This window comes from Thunnus maccoyii, chromosome 9 (assembly GCF_910596095.1).
Source record: "Thunnus maccoyii chromosome 9, fThuMac1.1, whole genome shotgun sequence".
NCBI lineage: Eukaryota > Metazoa > Chordata > Actinopteri > Scombriformes > Scombridae > Thunnus > Thunnus maccoyii.
This window is the reverse complement of record NC_056541.1, coordinates 4763474-4785715: the sequence shown is the minus strand read 5'-3', so window position 1 is coordinate 4785715 and position 22242 is coordinate 4763474. Positions and strand designations below refer to the sequence as shown.

The window sequence follows — 22242 nt, the reverse complement described above, 5'->3', positions numbered from 1 at the left end:
GGTGCTTCAAGGTCCAGTGTGTAAGATTTAGTGGCATCTAGCTCAACAGACTTGGCAGAAATGGAATATAATATTCATAAGTATGTTGTAATTAGTGTGTAATCACCTCAAAATAAGAATCGTGTTTTTGTTACCTTAATATGAGCCCTTTATATTTACATTGGGAGCGGGTTCTCTTCTGCAGAGCCCGCTAATGCACTGCCATATTTCTACAGTAGCCCAGAATGGACAAACCAAACACTGGCTCTAAAAAGGGTCTTTAGCAAGTTTCGTGGCCACTGTAGGTTCTCCTACATGCTTGGAAGAGGAGGGGGAGGGCTATTCAGTTGGTTGCAATGTGCAACCTCGCCACTAGATGCCACTAAATCCTACACACTGGTCCTTTAAGTGGCTTTTTACAGTCAAGGCTGATTAGCGTTGGATCAGCACTGACATGTATGTAAGGAACACACACATACACACACTGACACTCCCACAGATAATTATCAGTACCACTTGCATACTGTTTTCATGATTAGGTGTCAAAGTTCAGTATCCAATAATGATCATCACCACGCAGCATTTCCTGGATGCACAATTTGTGGTTAGTTGGGGGGAATCAGTACAGTCAGGCGCTATAGATTTAGAAATGTCAGTCAAAATGAATGAGCAGGATAACAGGAAGCAAATGTAAACACTGAGAGAGTATTTTTGACACCACACATAAGGACGTGAAGCAAATTAGCCAGGAAACACCGCCATAAATATGGAGCCTATCCCGCTGCTTAATTTAGCTAAATATGCTAAGGTCTTCTTAATTATAACCACAGCAATTTCCATCACTGCTGCTGCTGGTTTAGCAGCCGCTTCCTGCAAATCACTAAATTGCACTAACTTTTCTTATTCCACACAAGCCTGCAACTATACTGATTTCTATAATTAACATGTATGTTTTTCTAATCAGACAGGATTTATGTGAAAACAACAAACAGGAGGCTTTGTGCTTTACAAAAATATAAAAAAAAATGGATGTCTATTTCCTTATCTTCCTCCTGACTCAATAGCCTTTGTTTGGTTTTTTCATCATACAGAAAGGGGGTGAATACATGATATGTTATTGTTATTTGTCCTGTATCATTTGTACTGATCATACATGTAGTACTCTTTACTATTTAGACACATAAAATAGTTCTCATCACTTGTATACAATAGCTTCTGTGTATATTTATGTTTCATTTAAAGACGTTACAAGTACCAAAATAATCCAAAATAATCTTAAATACCAAAATAATCTTAAATTGGAAGGATACTGAATACATTTCCACTCGTTTGTAGAGCCACAACAATGAATCAATTTCTTACCAACTATTAAAGTAATCAACTATTTTGATAATTGACTTGTTTTGCATCATTTCTCTTGAACAAAATGTCCTAATTCTCTGATTCCAGCTCATCAGATGTGAATATTTTCTGGTTTCATTAGTTTTCTATGACAGTAAACTAAATATCTTTGGGTTGTGGACTGTTGGTTGGGACAAAACAGGACATTTGAGGATGATTGATTGTCATTTTCCACCATTTTTCTGACATTTGATGGACTAAACAAATATGTCAAATATGTTTTAACACTCAAAAACAAAAGTTATATTTATATCTTTGTAACTGGTAGATAAGAGGAAGGTAATTTACAGCAAAGGGTGCAGTTTTACATAAAAGTAACAGAATCAGATTTCACACAATCCGTCCTATAAGAAGCAAATTCAGAAACTTTCACTGTGAGTTCTCAAAGAAAAAAAATATCCCTGTAAGTTTGCACCCTTACAAACCCATTACATTTGACACATCAGAACAGAAGCCATTAGAGACCCACAGCATAAAATGAAGATGGACTACAGTAAGTGACAATGTGAATCATGGGGGCATATTAAGCAGCCTCTCAGCCAAATGCTAATGATTAATGAGGCACATGGGTAAACCTAGCTGCAGATTTCTGCCTCTCCCATGTGCACTTGTCATCAGCAATAAAGTTTGCTCCTTCGCTTTGAAAACTTTAAAAAAACATTCAGTGTGACAGGTTTCCCTCGATATGAGGTCACGTTTTAGTAAATAAGTGAAATGCTTCTGATTAATATATTTTTTTAAAATAATCTTCAAACTAACAAGCAACTTTAAAAAATGAAAGAGCTGTAAGAAAAGTATTTCTCAGTATTTGGAGGCTTATTTTTTTTTTTGTTTAAAGGAACCTTGAGTTGCATATTGAGTCCCTCCGGATCTTGGCTGAATCCCCAGTGAGCTCCTAGTTTTTATGGTGTAAGTCACACGTGGTATGTTTTCAAGCCTCTTATCAACACTTCAGATTAGCAGGCCTGCAGTTCACACATTTTTTAGTTCTTGGCCTGTTAGGATCCTCAGAAACATGGTACTTTGGACATGGTCACACTGCCAACAGATGGTGAGAGCATCTTTAGGTTTAGCGGATGGAGACAGACAGCAGATAGCTGAGTGCTTTTGGTTAAAGAGACCCTTTCCCTTCCCAACAGAAACTCTTCAAGACGGTGACACTAAATGTATGTTCCCCCGAGGCATAATTAATGTCTGTTTTTTAAACGTGTGTGACTGTTTGTGATGCCGGCGGAGACGAAGCTTTCATCAGTAACTAAATAGAAACTGAGACACAAGGAGGCTTTGTGACAGTCGATACGAGGCGTGACGATGAAGAGGTCACTTTATTCTGCTCAAATCAGAGATTAAAAACTGGCTTTTCAAATATTTTGGAGTTTAGAAAAGTTTTTTTGAAGAAAGATCAAAACATGTTGTTATTTACCCCCCACCCAAAAAAATGAAGTGCCTGATACTACTAGTTTTAAGGAATAGTGTTATAGTTTGTAGTCTACTATTAAAACTTCAAGAAAAGTGCAAACAACTAATCTGCAACAGCAAATTCATTTTGATTGTCTTTTTTCCAACATAGTAAATAAACGTATCTAACATATCTGCAAAAAGATAACTGTTGATGTATTTAATTTGTTTTCTCTACAATATCTGCTTGTGGCAACTAAGCATGATTAAAATTTCCTGGTTATGTTTAGGTAGTAGTTATAGATGATGATTTTGGTTACATATGGTGAAAGTCAACAAGACAGGACAGTGTGTTTACTTTTTCAACATTTAAACCAATAATATCGATGGCCGAAGAGCAAAACCTCCTATCTGGAAAATGCACTTTTTTGAGAAAACTAAAAAAAAACTTGTTGTTTTCTTGCAGAATGCTATTTGTTAAGGATACCCAATACATAATACACTGTGTTTGGACTATATTACTATATTATGTGTTAACTATATCGTAATAACCATACAAACTGTTATAAAAATTAGGATTATACTGTGATTAGATGTCTTAAAGTGTTCCTGTTCTGTTCTACAACGTTGCATAAATAGCAAACACAGCAGCTAAGGCTAACAGTGGGGGGTCGGTACTATATATGTCAGAAAAGAATAAAGGTCAGAGACAGGTCAGGAGGGTGTCATCTTGATTTAAAGATCTTCCGCTGGCCACCAATTAAAGAACTGAGAAAATGTCATAACGTTATCTGTGGAATGTGTCTGTAAACAACAGGAGAAAGCTGAAACGCCCATTAGTAAGGTATATAAACCAACTGTGAATGCTCCATGACGAGCCTTTTTCTCTGTAACCCTACCTGTGTGTTGCACTGTGAAACACTCCTTCTTGTACAAGAAAATAAATTCAACTTAAACTTTGATACTTCGGATCCAGTCTCCATTATTTAAAGGTCATTGAGAAGACATTCTTTTGACACAAACATACTGTAAACAACACCATATAATATAGTAATATATTCCAAACACAGTGTTTTATGTATCGGGTATCCTTAACAAATAGCATTCTGCAAGTTTTCTCCAAAAAGTGCATTTTTCAGATAGGAGGTTTTGCTCTTCGGCCATCGAGATGTGATCTGTAATCTCACCAGAATGAAGCTAATCATCAAAAGATATGTGACTCCAGTTCCTGTCACCTTTTTGTAGGAAAGCACCTTGCTGTACTTCACCTTTTGTCATGTTTAGTATATCAATAAAACTCTTGCTCTTCTGGATATATGAAATTGTTGCACATATACAAAAATATTTCAAATCTTATTTTGAAAGTTCGCTCTTAATAAAGTCATTACAGTGTGCGGTGGTTAATTTTGATTTTCACCTTATATGTTCCTGTGACCCATTAGCACCTGTCTGAAAATACTGGCTGTGCATTGGGAGTTCTGTCCTTTTATATCAATATAACTCCTCCTCTTCTGGGTATATGAAATTGTTGCACATATGCGAAAATGTTTCAAATCTTATTTTGAAAGTCTTCAATTAATGAATTTAAGCAGTTAGCCCTTTATTACAAAGGGTATACTTGGATTATGTTGTTAGAAGACATGAGATGCATTTGATTGCACTGAAGTGAAGCTGCATCTTTCTTAATAGCAAACTCAATCAAAAGAATATAAACACATAACATAATTAGTTTTATATATCATTTGGTTTCTGCCTCATGTGTTGCTCGTACTGGAGGTGTTTAGGTGAAACAGATTTTTCTCATGGCTTTTTAGAGCCATGCCAATTAGTTCCTCCTAGATAAATACCAGGGAAACATGTTACAATTTGTTAATTAACTTCAATCAAGATTCACTAAAGTAATAATAAGTGACTCACCTGTAGGTAATATTCACCATAAGAAAGAACGAAGGGCAATAAATGACACCAGTAAGACAATGAAAATAAAAAGCTGACATGATACCAGTCAGATGCGCTTTGTTTCATCTGCTCACTGTGCAACTGAACAATGCCTGCGTGTAAGTGAAGCTAGTTAAAGACGAGCGTCTCCTTTAGTTGTAGCGACTCACAATATGTCTAATGAGGCATCAGGATGAAGTAGTTTGTTGTCTCGCGTAACCAGATGGATGTAGGCCGTGATTAAAACCAATTAACTCTCCCCCAGATCTAAATAACTTTTCTGTCATTAATGCACATATTTTACACCTCATTAGAGGCACGGTGATTGGAGGTGGAGGGGAAAAAAAAGAAAGAAAGAAAGAAAAAAGAAAAGGAGAGAGAGAGAGAAGGGGGAGAAAAAAGAGGAAGTCATTTGCATTTTAGATTCACAATATGCTTAGGATGGGAAAACAGGATATGCATGCAGGGAGGAGAGAAAGAGAGAGATGATGGAAAGTGGCTTAAAACACTCCAGGCCACATCTGTGTGTGCTGAACGAGCTTCAGGAGGTGACACATGACTTCTTCTAATTAACTGTAAGGTTGTTTTTTTTTTTTTTTTTTGTCTTGGTTGTTGTTGTAATATGAATGGCCGTCGCAATCAGTCCCCCCCCCCCCCACTCCACCCTCCCCCTCCTGCGCTGAAATGTGCATCGTGGGGTGAAACGGGCAAGATGTTAACTAATTTTATTTTTAATCTTCCCTTTTGCCGCCGAGCGTGTCGTTCGGGCATCGCGTCTTCTGAAATTTCCTCGCCTCTTTCATGGAAACATATTGGGGCAGAATTCGCCAGCTGTCGGCCTCCTCTCCCTTCTGCTGCCATTATCCTCAGGCCCCACCCCGCCTTATGGCCGGCCAGCCTGCCAGGAACAGGGCCCGTCCAAAATCAAAAGGTGGCTCTTTTCAATTCAGGCCATCGTCACACGTCCCCAAACCGTAACCCCCCTCCCCCCCTCACCCTTTATCCCCCCCCTCCCCTCCCTCCCTCCCTCCTTTCCTCCCTCCAACCACCCGTGCATACAACCTAGAAGCTTCAGAAACATGCGATCCATGTTTGTTGCCACAATGCATATCATACACAAGACACGGCTTTGGCTCTCTAGCTCGTGATAGTGCCTCTCATGTGACCATATGCCAACCTCTACATCCCCCAACCCCCCCCCAAAACCCCCCATCCTCCTCCTCCTCCTCCTCCTCCCACTACTACCACTACTACCCTAACCATCCTCATCATCCTTCAACATATCTATCTCTGCATCGCAATGTACATAAGCTACAGAAGAAGGTTTCTCAAGTAAACACCCTCAAGCTTGTATTTCCTCTTCCTTTAGTACCTTCAGTCTCATTCATACAAGTCAGGACTTTTTCCTTCACAACAAACTAGATCGGTGATCAGTTTTTCTAGCTGCACTTTGGTGAAAATGATTTATTTCCACCTAATAATTCTCTAAATCCGCAACATTGTTGCTTTTTTTTTAGGCGAAAATTTTCGATTTCCGCTAAGTATTTTTCATGGATCAATAAAGTAAATAGTTTTTCTTGAACCTCCTTTAAAATAAAGTTTGACTTCCTCTATGTGGCTCTTCTTTGCTCAATCAGCAAGAGATGTTTAATCAATGCACTCTTCATTATTCTACCAATCTGGCTATTACTGATTGTGATAGCAATGTTGTCTCATTGTGGAACAATAGAAGATGTCTGTAGATTTATGCTTGATGTTTTTGATCACTAGATCATATTATTTAGGGCTGCAGTTATTTATATTAGTGAATCTATTAATCAAAAACTAATTTTACAAAAGTAATGACCAATGCCTCTCACAATTGATTAAAAAGTCTTATTTGTTTGACAAACAGCCAAAAAAAAACCCAAAAATATTGCTATGAAATGGACAAAGATTAAGTTTAGAGGCAGTAACAACTCAGTAGCTTCTTGCCTTTGCTTTCAATTGATTGATCAACTTTAGCACAAGTCTGACTTTTGCTGTTTAAAAGCCAGCATTATTATTAATATTAGTGGTATCACTGCTGCAGTGGGCTGTCGTTAATATATCCCCCACATTAAGTGAGTCCGTCTCCTGTGAAGCTCATCCAGTGGATTATGTAAGGCTGAGTTACTTCCTCTGCCCTCAGGCTCTGTGTCATATGCTGCTTTAGGACCGGAGGGACCATAGGGCCCGTCCCTGTTGTTCTCTAATAGAATCCAGCTTCCACAGAGATCCCTGAGACGTCCATACGCAGCGTTACTGCTTGTCACAATCAGGCCCTCGTCTTGCATCTAAAAAGCCCTGTCAGAATGATGCAAGAAGAGTGTGAGTTGTCTGAGTGGAACAGCGGTTGTCAAACCGGGGGTCCGGGCACTTCCAAGGGTCCCTGAGGTGACTCTAGAGGGTCCCCAAGAAAGAGAGAAGAACTTTCATTTCAGTTTACTTCTCTAGAAATTATCCTAAGAGAAAGTTGTGATCACACGCACAGCTGGAGGTTTCTATTTTATACCAAAACCATCCAAAAAGTTGACTTTGTCCATTCATGAATGATGAAAAAGGAATTATTATTCTAAAAGCTCTTTTCTGGAGTTTAATTATAGGGTCTATATTTGTTTTATATACATTTCCCCAGACCTCAACACAATATGACATGTATGGCATTATAAGTGAACAATACAATATATACAAACATAACTAATTCAACAGATCCCTTGTTTTGTAAAGAATAGCAACAGATTTAGATAATTTCCGTTTGATATACTCTATATGTGGCTTCCAACAGAGTTTATGATCTATAATCACTCCCAAGAATTTTGTTTCATATACTCTATCAATTTCAACTCCATTTAAATTCAGTTTTATTTCACGATTAACTCTGATACCACCGAACACCATAAATTTTGTTTTATTTTCATTTAGTGATAACTTATTGGTGTCAAACCCTTTTTTTTTAACATTATCAGTTCCCTTTCAACTGTTTTCAATAATTCTTTCATGTCCTCCCCTGAACAAAATAAATTTGTATCATCAGCAAACATAACAAATTTCAACTTATTAGATACTGTACAAATATCATTCAAATAAAGTATAAATAACTTAGGTCCCAATACTGAACCTTGTGGACCACCACACTTCTAAACTGTGATTCAGTTTTATTAATTTGTACATATTGAAACCTATTAGTTAAATAACTTCTTAACCAGTGTTGTGTGACACCTTTTATACCATAGTGTTGCAATTTCTGCAGAGGTAAGGAATAAGTTAGGTTTTTATTATCTAATTACAAGTGAACCCAAAATGTCAATGTTTGTCGGCTGTAGGTGGAGAAATTAGTATATGCGCTCTCCATATGTTTACTTTTAGGTCAAACAGATATTTAGTTGTTTATAGCTGTTTCTAGGGAGCTGCAGCACTGATCTTTGCACTCTTACTGCTTCAAGAGCGTTTGAGAGTGGTTTAAATCTTTTCAGGCACTTACTGATATCATCTGTTTACAACATTTCCCTGAATTACCTCATTCCCAGTACTTAAAGGATAAGACTGGCGATTTACTTTATTTTTCTTATTGTCAACAAATCAAGTTGAGTTGATCTACTCACAATCATTGTTTGTGTATCCAATGCCTGATATATCTTATTCTTCTCTACCGAAAACCTCCATTGTTGTCCAAAAACTATTTGAACACATTAATGAGCCGCAATGCTGCACTGGTTGACTTGTTACTTCACCCTTAAGACTTAATTTCAATGCTAGAAACCATAAATGACAACATAAAACAACAAAATTGGAGCTGTCACAGATGTACAAAGTTGAGGCAGTTGTTTCAACTGTTGATCCAGAGACAAACACAGACAAAATATCTGCTAAACATTTTGAAGTTGTTTTTTTTACTTAAAGTGTTGGTGTTTGAGTTAGAGGTCAGTATTCGGTGGGATTTTGCCGCAGTTTTTCGCTCATCTCTCTCTCTCTCTCTCAAGGCCGGCTATCTGGTGGTGTTGGAATGAGGGAACATGGCTGGCATTTCCTCATTAGGATATTCGTTAGCCTCATTTTGGCGCTGTCACAGCCAATCTCCGTTACATCTCTCCACCCAGACCTCCATCGTTTCACAGAGAGAGAGAGAGAGAGAGAGAAAGAAAGACAAGGGGAAGGAAAATCCATCTGAATATCTCAATAAATACTTTCTCCTCTATTCAAGGGCTTGGAGCTCATTAGTAGAATGAGGAGATTGTGAAAGGAGGCTCAGGTGGTTTGGGTGGCCGGAGACACTGTGAAGACATTTTAGATATCAGGAAATGACTTAAACCAATGTTTATAGGCATTACTGATATAAATAAACCCTTTACAGCATCTGCAGCAAAACATTAAAAACTTAAATGTGGATATTGTCTAGTGTCTAGTTGTTGTTTTATTGCATCTGAGGCTGAAATAGTGTGTTTAAATCTGGTATAACTGATCATTTGACAAATCCAACATATTTAAGAGAACGTATTAATTTTAGGGTCAGTCAGCCAGTCGAGTGTGTGTGTGTGTCTGTGTGTGTCACAAAACAAATGTTACGCTCAGACTCTTTTATTTATTTATTATCTTGCTTGTGTACCGGCGTTAATTCGGTCTAACGAAAGCGCTCATTAGTTCTAATAAATCCTGTGACTTTGCCTTGTTCCACTGGAGCCTGACCTTTCTCCGTGCACTGCCCGTAAAATCTCCTGCTAGGATTTTCACTGTTTGATGCCTCCGTTAATTGGGAATGATTTGAGCTTTTTCTTCTGCTTTTGTCGCCAGTCGAATTCAGCATGGAGCTAATGGCAAATGTCACTGTGAATTGGTGGCTACATTAGCCGGGAGAACGCGTCTTTTTTTCTTTCCCCCCCCCCCCCCCCCAACGATGTATGTACATCACTAAAACGGACCGTCGGAAGGCCATCCTCCTCATTAATGGGGGAGATTCCCTGAAAGCGAGCTACGCAACAGTTGCAGGCATCGCACGGAAGCGTCGGAAACAACGGGATTATTTCAACCTCACTAGATCTTGTTATTAGCCTGTGTCCTCCACATCTTAAACACTACTAATGAACAACAGTACAACAGTGATTTGCCGGCTCCAAAAAAATTGGCCCGGCAAAGATTAGAAAGCAACAGGATGATCAGATCTAATTATGCTTGTACACCTCAAACGGCATGGCATTTGGCTGAAAGGTCAAGAGAAATCCCCAGCCTTAATCTGCCGAACCTGTGCCTTCTAGCCCTCTTGGATATTGGCTAATAGCAGCCGGCAAGAAATGAAACTGAAACTTAACCCCTGAAAGAGAGAAGCAAAACTTTGCCCACAGCGTTTGCTTCCTTTGAGAAAAGGTAACTACTACTGTGACAAAAGCACTGTGTGTTTTAAGGGCAGTGATGTTTTTTTTTGACTTAACAGCACTTTATGAGTGCATCTGATCAAATGTGTGGTACAATTGCCTTTTCAACATCATGTAAAACACAATTATAGGTATTAAAAAACATGTGAACTCCCCCAGTACAACCAGTAGGAATCCCTACTTATTCAAGGAAACTCTTGCCCTCATCTTAGTCCCAGACACGCTGCAGACTTCTAACTATTTGTCCGCTCAGCCAAATAATGTGCTTATGTCCTTATCTGTATATTCACTTACTTCCTCAAATTGTATTTTGTTAACAAACATGAAAAATAGCAGGCATCAGATTGCAGCCATTCGTTCAAACACACACACACACACACACACACACACACACACACCCTTGAGACTGTGTCCTCTCAGCTGATATTGCCTTCCATCCCAGCGGATCTATTTGGAGATTGAGGATAGGGATGGGCCATTTTCAAAATGCTATATTCACCCATCATGTGCTAAAAACATAGTCTGTCATAAAACTGATTATATTTTTTTGCTGTTAATGTGCATTGTGGGGGAAAAAAAGGATGGCAGCCAGTGAGATGGAGGGGATGAGGGGATGAGGGGGGGGTGATAGGGAGAACCTTGATTAAAGTAAGATGCATGCGCCTCTATGAATCAGAAAATATAAATCAAGAGTCAATGTAGCAGTGTGCATCTCGGCAGGCGGTGAGTAAACAGCCCATTAGATTTTACTGAGCATCATCACGCTCCAAAGTCTTTCTCTTCTCTCTTTTTTTTTTTTGTAAAAGCTTTCTTTTCTGCACGTCCTGATTCCTTAATGCTTCACCAAACTGACTTTCTGCTTGACTTCTATAAATATGTAGCACTAAATATGTTGTGTTATACATCCTCGAGTTTCCTCAGGGATAGAGAAAAAAAAAAAATGTGTCTGACAGACTGTGCCGTGACTGAGTTCTCCTCTGTGTTGGGTGTCTCTTTGGTGCCTCGTTTCCTTTAACATGATTCACCAGAGCAATAACGGGGCACTTAGGCATGCTCCGGTTTCTGCTTTTGTCCACATCATCATCACGCATGGACTTTGTCGTACCCACTGCACATCGGGCACTAGGGCAGCAAAGGTCCGTTTCAGCCGCAGCAGCAGCTGGACAATAGCAGATGCACTTCTCCGAAAAGAGATGCAAGCGTAAGACGTGTGGCAGAAATATGGGGGAATGGGGCGAGAACGCGTCGTAAGGGCCCGGTTCATCTCTGCTGCTTGTCTATTCTTGTCGAGTGTATGTGTCGTCCTCCCCGCTTCTTACAGGCAGCAGCTGAGCCAGTCGCAGTGGAGTCTGTGCACTCCCCACTCCACTCAGCCTGGCGTCTGCCGGCTCGGGGGCTGACATTTCCAGAGGTGCTAAGTCACTCAGCATCTTGTTACTCCCTCTGACAAGTCGGGCCGCATCATAGCGAGCGCCAGCAGACTTGAGCCGAGGCCAGGAGGAGAGGCCTCTTTCACACAAGTCACTGATCTTCCCTGCTGGAGGTGCGGATATCTCAAGGTGTTTACAGAAGATCGGGCGAGGTGTCAATCACACTTTTGGCCCCGGCACGCTACCCCTGGTGCCAGTCAGGTGTGAGGAGTGGTGCGAGGTCGAGGCGGGGGGATTAGTTGATGGAGGAGAAGGGCATCGCAGTGACAGCTCCGCGGTGTCAGCGGTCAGATTGCCCAAAACCAAACTTCATGGTTGATTTTCTTGGGTGCAGTGGTCGAGAGTGACACAAGTTCCCTACCCGGAGGTAAAAATAGAAGCTTGATTCACTTGTCATTTTGCACCGAATGCAGTCGCAACACACCATGAAGGAGTCCGGGATCATCTGCTCATTCGGCCTGTCAGCCGGAGAGTTATTGGAGGGTTTAGAGAAAAGGTCACTCCACTGCTGAACTGACTGTTCACTCTCTCAGTGAAGAAGAGATGTACGGAGGAGTCCCAGTCATTAAGGCATACTGCTGCTGCTGCACTACAGCTGCAATTTAGACTCATTTCCCAAGAAAAATTACTTTGAAAAATCAGATTTAACTCTGTTTCATCCATCAGATATTATGCAGATTCAGTTTTGTAGCCATTATTAAATATAAAAGAGTTAACTGACATTACTCAAACAGGAAATATACATTATAAATCAACAGAAAGTGTCTCAATAAAATCTGCATTTTTATTTTTTTTCAGACTTCACCCTTTTACAGCCCTTTTCACAAACTTGTTGACTTCATTCATGGCGGCCTGTCACTGCGTTTAGAGCAACAATTCAAGCGATATGATCCACTTTTCTGCTCTGAAACGAACGTTGGAGCAAAGTAACATAACAGATGTAATTTGATGGCTCCATTTTTAATTCCTTTGAAGTCACTGAGACGACGAAGGGGAGGCAGAGAACCACCTTTCTATTATGCATGTGTTGCCATTACCCGGTGAAGAGCTCGGCCTGACAAGGTGGCGTATCCCATCATGAATTAATCACCCTGCGCTATTCATCAGAGGTGACTTTGAAATTTTGAACGTCGCCTGTTTTAAATCAGCTAGACTGATTTTTTTTGGGGGGGCATAATTTATTCAACTTGAGGGTTTACACAGTGTATTCTCAGCCATGCTTCGGCATCTAATTGCCAATATGTACCTCTGAAGGATTCAATACTCTTCACACAAAGATTAACAATAGAAAAATGACTGTTAATAGGAGGAGGAAGGCAAATGTTCATTCTTTTCTCCTTTGGATTTATAGAGTGGATTCCAAGTGTTTAACTTTAATTCAGATAATGGGTGCAGTCCTTTCAGATTACCTCGTACCAGCTTTCTTTTTTACTGAAAGCTATCACTACACAGGACAAGCAAGGGCCTGCCTGATAAGTCTCACTCTCAAATTAATCTATTGGAAAAGAGGAATATTTGGCTATCAGCTCTAATTGTAACATGTTCCGCAAGGCTGATAGTAGTACATGTGGTGCGGACTACTAATTAAGACGGTGGAGACAAAAGGGAGCATGCACAATAAAAAAGGAGTGCAATGAGAGAGAAGGGAGAGAGAAAGCCAGAGTGAAAAGGAAGAAATGACGGTCGGTGATTAAGTTTCATAGAACTACAGGGAAATTTTATCATTAACACCAAAGTTACTGGGCTGTTCCAGGTTTTCCCAGTGAGTTCAGTGCTTTAGCATAGAAAGTATTGACTGATATTAGGCTACAAGTCTGACCTTGCTTAAAGCCATAAAAATCATGTCAGTAATTTTTATTATTTTGGCCTGTGGCTTCATACATTTTCAAATGTTTGAACATATTCAATCGTGATATATTTTGTCTCTTACACAAAACTGGCTTGCTTGGCTACATATTTGATAACCTATAATACATTTCTCACCTTTGAGAACACTCTGGTTCCTTAACATACTAATATTAGCATGCACAACCCAACAGACTACTGTTATCCAATACAATGCATGCTAAAATGTAACATAACCAAAGTTTAATATAGTGTACCAGTGTACCAAAGTATTAATACAGCAATGTAAAAAGTCCTGCATGAAAAATCCTACTTAAGTAAAAGTACACAAGTATTAGCAGCAAAATGTAGTTAAAGTATTAAAGTAAAAGTCGTGGTTTGGTCCCTCTGACTGATATATTATTGTATCGGGGGAGGTGGGGGGTATTACTTATTTATGTTCATAATAAAATGCGCATTATTCATGGTAAATTGACACACTCGACCTCTCTCTGGCCTTGTTTAGTGCTGCAGTGCTGCAATAACTTTACTAACCTTGCTCTACTTAGGCCAGCTCTACAACTTTACACCAGCAGATCCCGAGTAACACCCGACGAATTCATAATATAGACAAATGACCGTTGTGTACCTGTCAAGTTAACATGACTGAAATCTGTGAGCTACCCACCCCCACTTGTTTTTGCCTACACACACACATGAAAAAAGACAACACGTGCAAGCATGGGCACCTGGATATGTTTTAAAATGGGGGAACAAACTTACATGATAAAGATACATAATTGGTGGAGAGTCTGGGGGTTCCTCCTCCAGGAAAAAAACCACCTAACCTCTTAGATTAAGTCAAGAAACAGTCACCTGTACTAGTCTAGATTAGCTAGATTGAGGGTGATTTTTATAAAAACATTATGTAGCCTAAAATTTTAGTAGGTTACCTTAAAAAGTCACAAGAAAGTTTCAGAGCAACAGAGACACAGAGCATCCCTGTAACCATAGTAACTCACTCTCACTCCTGCCTGTGTGCACATGGCGTGAAAGAGGATTGAGAGGCGCTGTGCTGCCTCCAGAAGAGCCGCTGACTGAGATTACTCTGCATGAGAATACATTACAATATAATAGATTTGAGTATATTTCTGGCTTTCACCCTGATAGTCTGAATAACTCACTGCTGTTGCACTGTGCTGCTCTGTCTTGTCTGTCCGTGCGCTGTCAGTGTCCTCTTTTCGTGCTGCAACATTATCAGTTATGAATTTGCTTTTCTCTGTGTGAGAAAATGGACGTAATAAGTTACTTTCCACCACTTTAGTGAACTCCAAAGAGTTCGTATGAAACCTACAATCAGTCAGTGTGCTAATGGTTTAGCATGCAGACTATAAAGATCCCTGATGACTCCAAAACAGATTCATAATAGGACAGTAACACGGATGAAACACGAGCAATTCTGATGCTTCTTGGTACAGTGTGTACAGTCACATGGTCAGTTATGTGTCACATATGGTCATCTGCACAGATTTCCTCGTAGATTGTTGCCAACATGAGCAGCTGACGCTATATCATGAACTCTTGTAGCTACACACAAATGGAAATGATAAATTTTCATCCTTATGCTAAAGTTTTAGTATGAAGCCTGCTATCACTCAACATAATTCTAAATTGTAAGCTAATACACTAATATCAGTCAACATGGTGAGTGGTAAGTAGTAACTTACAGCTTACTAATTACTCAACATAGTGTATGCTAAAGTGCTAGCATGTAGACCACTACTAGTCAACACTATGTATGCTAAAGTGCTAGCATGTAGACCACTACTAGTCAACACTGTGTATGCTAAAGTGCTAGCATGTAGACCACTACCAGTCAACACTGTATGCTAAAGTGCTAGCATGTAGACCACTACTAGTCAACACTGTGTATGCTAAAGTGCTAGCATGTAGACCACTACCAGTCAACACTGTGTGCTAAAGTGCTAGCATGTAGACCACTACCAGTCAACACTGTATGCTAAATTGTTAGCATGTAGACCACTACCAGTCAACACTGTGTATGCTAAAGTGCTAGCATGTAGACCACTACCAGTCAACACTGTATGCTAAATTGTTAGCATGTAGACCACTACCAGTCAACACTGTGTATGCTAAAGTGCTAGCATGTAGACCACTACCAGTCAACACTGTGTATGCTAAAGTGCTAGCATGGTGCCTGCAGCTGTTTAACATACTGGGTAAAGTGTAAGTGTCATTTAACATGCTAAAGTTTTTGCATGCAAGCTTTTGTCAACATACTGTTTGCCAAAGAGTTATCTTGTTAGACTATTATCAGTCAAAAAAACATACTAAAATGTTTGAATTGAGCCTATGACTCTCAGCATTAGCGTTAGCATGCAGATTCACAGCACATGAATGATTTTGTTGTCTATGTTCTCAATTAACAGCTAAAAGTTGGCTAACGGGATAATTTCTTGAAAATACAACATAGTCCTGTGCCATTTTGTGTCCTCTTTTGTTTGGCACACATTCTTGGCAAGTCTCCTCTCTCTCTCTCTCTTCTTTTCTCTTGATGTTTGGACTTTGTCTGTATCTCTCTGTCCTTCTCTTTCTTTCTCTCTACCCCCCTCCCTTTCTCCCTCTCTCTCTCTCTCTCTCTCTCTCTCTCTCTCTCAGTCTCTTAGAGGTTCAGTTTGGGGAGAGGATGTGGGGAACAGCTGGGCCCCATCACTTCTCATTGCAGGCCTGGGAGAGACGTAGCTGACAGAGTGATGCACAGAGCCTGTCCTTGCTAATGACTGCGCCATTCTCCATCATTATCACCATCATTAGGAAATTAGGGGGACAGAAGGTATTTACTGTAAACCTGCCACCTCCCAAGGAGAGATAAATAGAAACTGATAAATGCGATCGTGTGACGCTGCCTGTCTATTAACCTTCCCATTTTCCAGCTCCAGCATATGCACATTTAACAATCATTAATATTCTCTAATTGGGCCAGATTTTAGTTAGGAAAATACTCTTGAAGAGGAAGGACTCTTGTGTTTGCAGCACTTGTTCAGTGTTACTGATGTAGCACCCTGAATACACCACAACTTAAAGTTAGGTTTTGAAGGATGCTGCTGTCAAAGTGTGGCCTGAGATTCACCGCAGAAATTCAGATATATTCTTCCACCAAACAAAAAAGAACATACATAAAGGGTCACAACTTTGTATGCAACTTAAATTAGAAAAAACCCTATAAAATACACTTTTAATTGGCGTCAACCATACATTTTCTGACATGTAGTTTGCAGGGAGGGTTTTGTGTTACATTTTACCAATTTAGCTCTACGGTGTGACAGACTATATGCTAATTTACATCTTGCTAACTGCTTGGCATCATAGTAAAAGGCTGATTGTTTGGTGTTTGACTGCGTTACAGCTGGATAACAGCAGGTCAGGACTGCTGTCAAGGACACACACACACAAAACACACACATGCACCCAGTTCTTGTGGATGTGAGGGAAGATTAGCTTGCTCAGCATATACCTACCTAGTATGTATGTTCTATGTGGGCACTTGCTGTATGAAACACACACACACACACACAGACAGTCACACAAAGCTGGAGGCAAGGAGACTGTTCATTGTAGGAAAAAAGTAGGTTTTCACCACTGCTTAGTGTTTGTGTTTTCACAGTGACTGTGAGTGACGTGTAACCTTGTTCAGTTGTTTTGGTTAGTCCTGCTTATTCGCTGCCTTTAGTCTGATTTTATTTATTTGATTCCAATTAATTTGTCCTCTAACCTTGATGTTTTTGCTCCCCATCTCCTTTTGTTTGAGCCTCATCATTCAGTTTATTCTGTCTGTTCTTCTGTTATTGTGTAGATTGTGTTTTCACCCGCCGGAGGAGCAGTATTTTTTCTTTCTTCTTCTTTGTTCCTTTAAGTTTTATACGCTAAAAACAACTACGACCCTCCAAATATTGCGACACCTCCCAATATGTCTTGAGTTGTGAGTTTATTTTAATAACTTTTAGGTCTGAAGGTGTCAAACTAAACCATATTTTATGATATTAGACTAGACAATAGAAAAATAAACCCTGGTAATCATTTCACAACTCCTTAGATTCATCTTGTTATCTGAAAAAGTCAAGCTACTAGTTTATTAGCTATTAAACAAGCACAGCTACCTTATTTACAGTGAAATGCATTGTGTTTATGGTGGTTTTTGAGCCCACATTGGACAGACATCTTTCACATGTTCATTAACTGGTTGTACAATGATCTGGGGGGGTGTGTGAGTAGGTTGATGAGGGGAAAAAAAACAAAAAAAAACATCCTCCTCAAATCACTGACAAGGTCTTAGTGGACTTTGTCAACGCAGCTGATGAAATTAGATAACACAAGTGTAAATTTTATAATGAAAAACAAAAAAACGCTGATGTGCATTTGATGCAGCAATTAGGAGGGTTCCTAATGATGATAATTTGAGTTTTAATTCTGAACCCACTAGTGACTGGCAGAGTCCATCAATTACTGCATTAAAACAGGCCCCAGCTGCAGCAGCCACGGCAGCCGCCTCCCAAATTGTCGTCTAAACTGCTGTCGTCTCCTCTCCCATCGCTCGCCGGCGTAATTGCAGTTTAACCAGTTCATCATAATCACACAACAGTTTCCCCTCCCGGTAGAACAGGGATGTGATTTTCACTTCAGAGTGTGTGCCATGGAGTGTGTTTGTGTGTACAGATGGCGGTTTCTAGACATATATATACGGTGGGTGGGGGGGTGTGTTTTACAGGAAAACACAGTATTTAAATGATTATGGCGAAACACTTCAGTGGATTCATGATTTCAGGTCCCATGTTTTTCAGTTTCATGATTTGGTTTTCAAGTGCACTATGACTAGAGGACTAGATACTTCTGTATGTCATTGTGATTGGCTTGCATTAGCTCTGGAGGCATTTTTCACCACTACAAATCCCCGTATCAATATTTTCTTTTAAAGATATCCTCAGTGTTGCTCAATATAGAAACACAGACATCTCTTGGATAATTTAACAATGCTAAAGCTTTACGTTATGGCAGTTAGATTTTAATTATTCCAGCTTTATTTCTGAGATATCTTGTTTTCTCCCCCACTTTGATATGACTCAAAATACTACGTTACCCATGAGCCTCAGCCACCGTCGCTATGGAGAAGAGGCCCGTCAGAGGCACAAATCAGAGTAGTAGCATATTCAGAACATTTTCTATTACAATTAATTGCAAAACTCTACGCAGCAGCTGCTGAATTAACTGACCCCAAATATGAAAAAGAAGCATTTTAAACTGCTGAATGTTTTATCAGGTTTCTACTAAATTTAAACTTAAGATTCAACTCACCACAACTAGATTTAAAGCTCAGTAATTAGATGTTTCTTACCACAATGTACCATGAGATTCACAATGATCTTCTCCACTTATATTTTTGTAAACTGCACATGCTTGTACCTTAAACTTTTTTATCAAAGAGTCAGATATTTGTCATGTTCATCCGAGATTTGAAGGTGCTTAAATTGTCAGTCACCTTCACATTATGAGGAAAATGAATCAGACTTGATTCAGGAAACCTGGAAACCAACAATAACTGTTTCTACTTTACAGCTCTAGATGAATGGGTTCAACTGACTGGAGACTTTCAACTGTAAATGCTGCAGATTGGCCTGAGTGCAAGGACTTTGGTGATCATTTAGAGAGGGTTTACATCAAGACCAAGTCTGTCTATGATGCTGTACAAAATAATCTTACATCTACTACTACACATGTAATCATAGAGGTGTACATGAAACAAATAGAGGAATGTTTAAAATCTAAAAAACATAGCTTCTTAAACTCCTTTCATTTGGAAAATCTCCTCCCTTGTCTGATTTTTCTCTCTGAAAAAACAAAAGCAAATTTCCATGTGAAGCAACTCAAGCGTGTTTTTTGCATCTCAGCCACATGCCACTTAGCATGATCAGCATTTCCACCTCCAGCTGCAGGCAGGAAGACAAACAGGGTGAGTGTGTCACACAGAATATGAACCAAGGTGAGTGTGAGCGTGCACTCACTCACTTCGGTTGGCCTCTTGTAGTGTTGGTGTCTTCTGTAAGGCAGAAGCTCATTCTGCTGTTTCAGGCGCCGGAAATGGCTGTGGACAGGAGTATCAGCTGAGTGTCTGTGGTATTCTCATTAGCGCAGGTAGTCTTGCTTTTAATTTGACAAGTTCACATTATTAATTTCTAATTGACATTGTGGGTGTATGTGATGTGCTGTTGTGTGTAGCTTTACGGATGCAAATTAGCTTCGAGCTAACTCTGGTGCAGCGCATCTTTAATGTTTAAAACTGCACACTGTCCCCATCAATAAATCAAATCGACTATAATCTACAGACTATATATAAAGATGGACGTAGCAAGGCGTGATGTCACCTGGCCAGTTTGAAGCCCAGAGTTGCTGCTTTCCATCAGCGTCATCTTTTCTGTTCGGAGCCAGGAAACACAACCCGCTACCTCAGACTGAAGCTAACACTAACTTACTGGGAAAACCGACTGGTGCAGACTTGTGCTAACATTAGCTAACTACCCCGACAGGTGTCATTATCAAGTATTAAACTTACAGAAATATGGCGACAATAATCTGAGTCAGTGTGAGTCCCAGAGTCGGGGAGCGAACTGTCAATCACAGCTGTCAATCAACGACCACATGGCATCCATCAAAACTACTATTCATCTTTATATCTTATTGATGGAGCAATAATTTCCAAAATGACCACCAGCACACTTATCAGAGGGCCTGAATTTAGAGATTGAGACCATGTTGACTTGTTGAAAAAATGTATTGACTTAGTATTTCATGAGAGAAGTTGACACTTTTTGAATGGGAGTCCATTGGAGCCAGCATCTAGCGACTGTCTGGTGTTGCACTTTAAGGGACTTTCAAGCCGTGGTTATTGCCACTTGATGTCCAAAATGTCTCAAAATGTTCAGCTGGGAGGGAAAACAACCATGATGTCTGGTCACTGTGTGCACAAGTCTTAGAAAAAGGTTAAAAATAAAACCTCAGTAATGATCAGACCAGCCGTATCCCTCTTTATAATTCCAGCTTTCATCCAGGGCAGCTGCATGGTCGAATAAAGGAAAATGCAGCAAAATTCTTAAAATACAGCATGCAAGCTCGTCAGAATTCAACAAGAGTCCGACTTAACATCTTTTCGATCTGTTGTGCATCAGACTCAGCAGCAGAATTTTCTACCAAATTATGAAATTGATGAGAAACTTTATTAGATTCACTAGAAGAGAAAGGGCAAACGTCCCGCGCACTAAGAATGGTCATTACAGTAATAATGACAAAATAAATTTTAAAATCAGTTTGTTACACTGCTGGGACTTTTATAGTGGTCAGGGCCCCCATTTAAAATGAGTTATTTGTCTTTTTTTCAGTCAAAAACTCCTTTTGTTGATGTGAACTCTTCATTTCCTGTCTTTACCTTTTATACAGCACTAATCCCATCAGTACAACACCAGTGTCTTGTCCTCTTCACCACACTGTTGCTCTGCATGTATTCCCCTTTGAAACAGTAGCACTGATTTTATTCACTAATTATTTCCAGCTTTCTCCACTTTGCCACAGCTAATTATTTAAGACTCTGACATTATTTGAATGATGGTTTTTATTTAATGTAAGAAATTACAGTGTTTCTACTTTTAAAAAAAGCTCATAAAACATATAAATAAGACAGATTTGGAGTTGTTTGAAGGCACCTTTATTGGAGCTAGGCTAGTTGCTTTTCCCCCCTTTTCCAGGCTTTGTGCTAAGCTAGCTCCAGCTGTGCTGCTCTGAGACGAAATTATTATCTATACTCTCATCTAACTCTCAGTGAGAGAAAGGAAACAAACCTGTTTAACAAAATGTCACCGTATTCTTTTAAATATATGCACTCAAGCACATGTAGAATAAACACACACCATCCTTACTATCCACTTAGTGTGTCATTAGTTACATAATCACACTATCTTAAATCCAAACATCTCTCTCTCTCTCTCTCTCTCTCTCTCTCCAGCAGACCCGTGAAGCTCGATCAGCGATGTTGCGCTCTCTCGTCCAAAAGTTTCCAGAAGAGCAGACGAAGAAAGAAGTCGGGAGGCTGGATCAGCTGGCCTGTGATCTCCTGTGCGAGCCAAGCTGTCTGATTGGCTGGAGGGCTGGAGGGCCATCTTGCCTCCCTGGCAGGCAAGTGGCTCAAGCAGTTTGGTTGAGGAGGTGTGTGTGTGTGTGTGTGTGTGTGTGTGTGTGTGTGTGTGTGTGTGTGTATGTGTGTGTGTGTGTGTGTGTGTATGGGGGCGAGAGGGGGGTAAGAACTTGGAAAAGCAGAGGGTGAAAATGTGTGGGTGTTGGGAGTGTTGGGAGGAGAGGGTTTTATGAGTGGGAACTGTGAAGATGAGGGATTCAGTGTGTGTGTGTGTGCATGTGTGTGTGTGTGTGTGTATATGTGTGTTTGCATGTGGGCATTGGAGCATATGTGTGTTTGACAGTGTGTATTTGTGCGTCTGCACCAGGGAATCTGCAGGTCTTTCAAAAATCATGAGACAATCTGACAAGTGTAAAATATAAAGCTTAAGAAATGTGGGGAAATAATTTGATTTTTTTTATTTTTTAACCTTTTAAGTTTTATAACGAGGAAGCAGTACAATTAATTCAAAGTATAGTTTGGATCACAGTTGACTTTATTTCACTAGACAGCTATTTTCCTTTAATGCTTTTACTTTACGGAACTGTAGATGCACAACATTAGCTTGTTTAAACACAAACATCCCCACAGATTTGCCTTTTTAAGTCGGCCTGAAATTAGATTCCTGAGACAATTATTAGTAATTCCT

At 39.8% G+C, this 22242-nt stretch overlaps 1 long non-coding RNA gene across 5 annotated transcripts in view; it reads left to right on the top strand.

Annotated features, from left to right (window-relative positions):
* The window catches only part of LOC121904605, a 78853-nt gene extending 57261 nt beyond the window's left edge, over positions 1 to 21592 (top strand). Inside the window, exons 5-6 of one of the 5 annotated variants that reach the window (XR_006098259.1) lie at positions 16037 to 16211; positions 21429 to 21592. This is a non-coding gene — a long non-coding RNA (uncharacterized LOC121904605). Of the gene's footprint in view, positions 1 to 8717; positions 9027 to 16036; positions 16212 to 21425 lie in introns of those variants that run through there. The other 4 variants (XR_006098258.1, XR_006098261.1, XR_006098257.1 and 1 more) reach the window with 4 other exon arrangements.
* Positions 21593 to 22242: the final 650 nt, after the last annotated feature.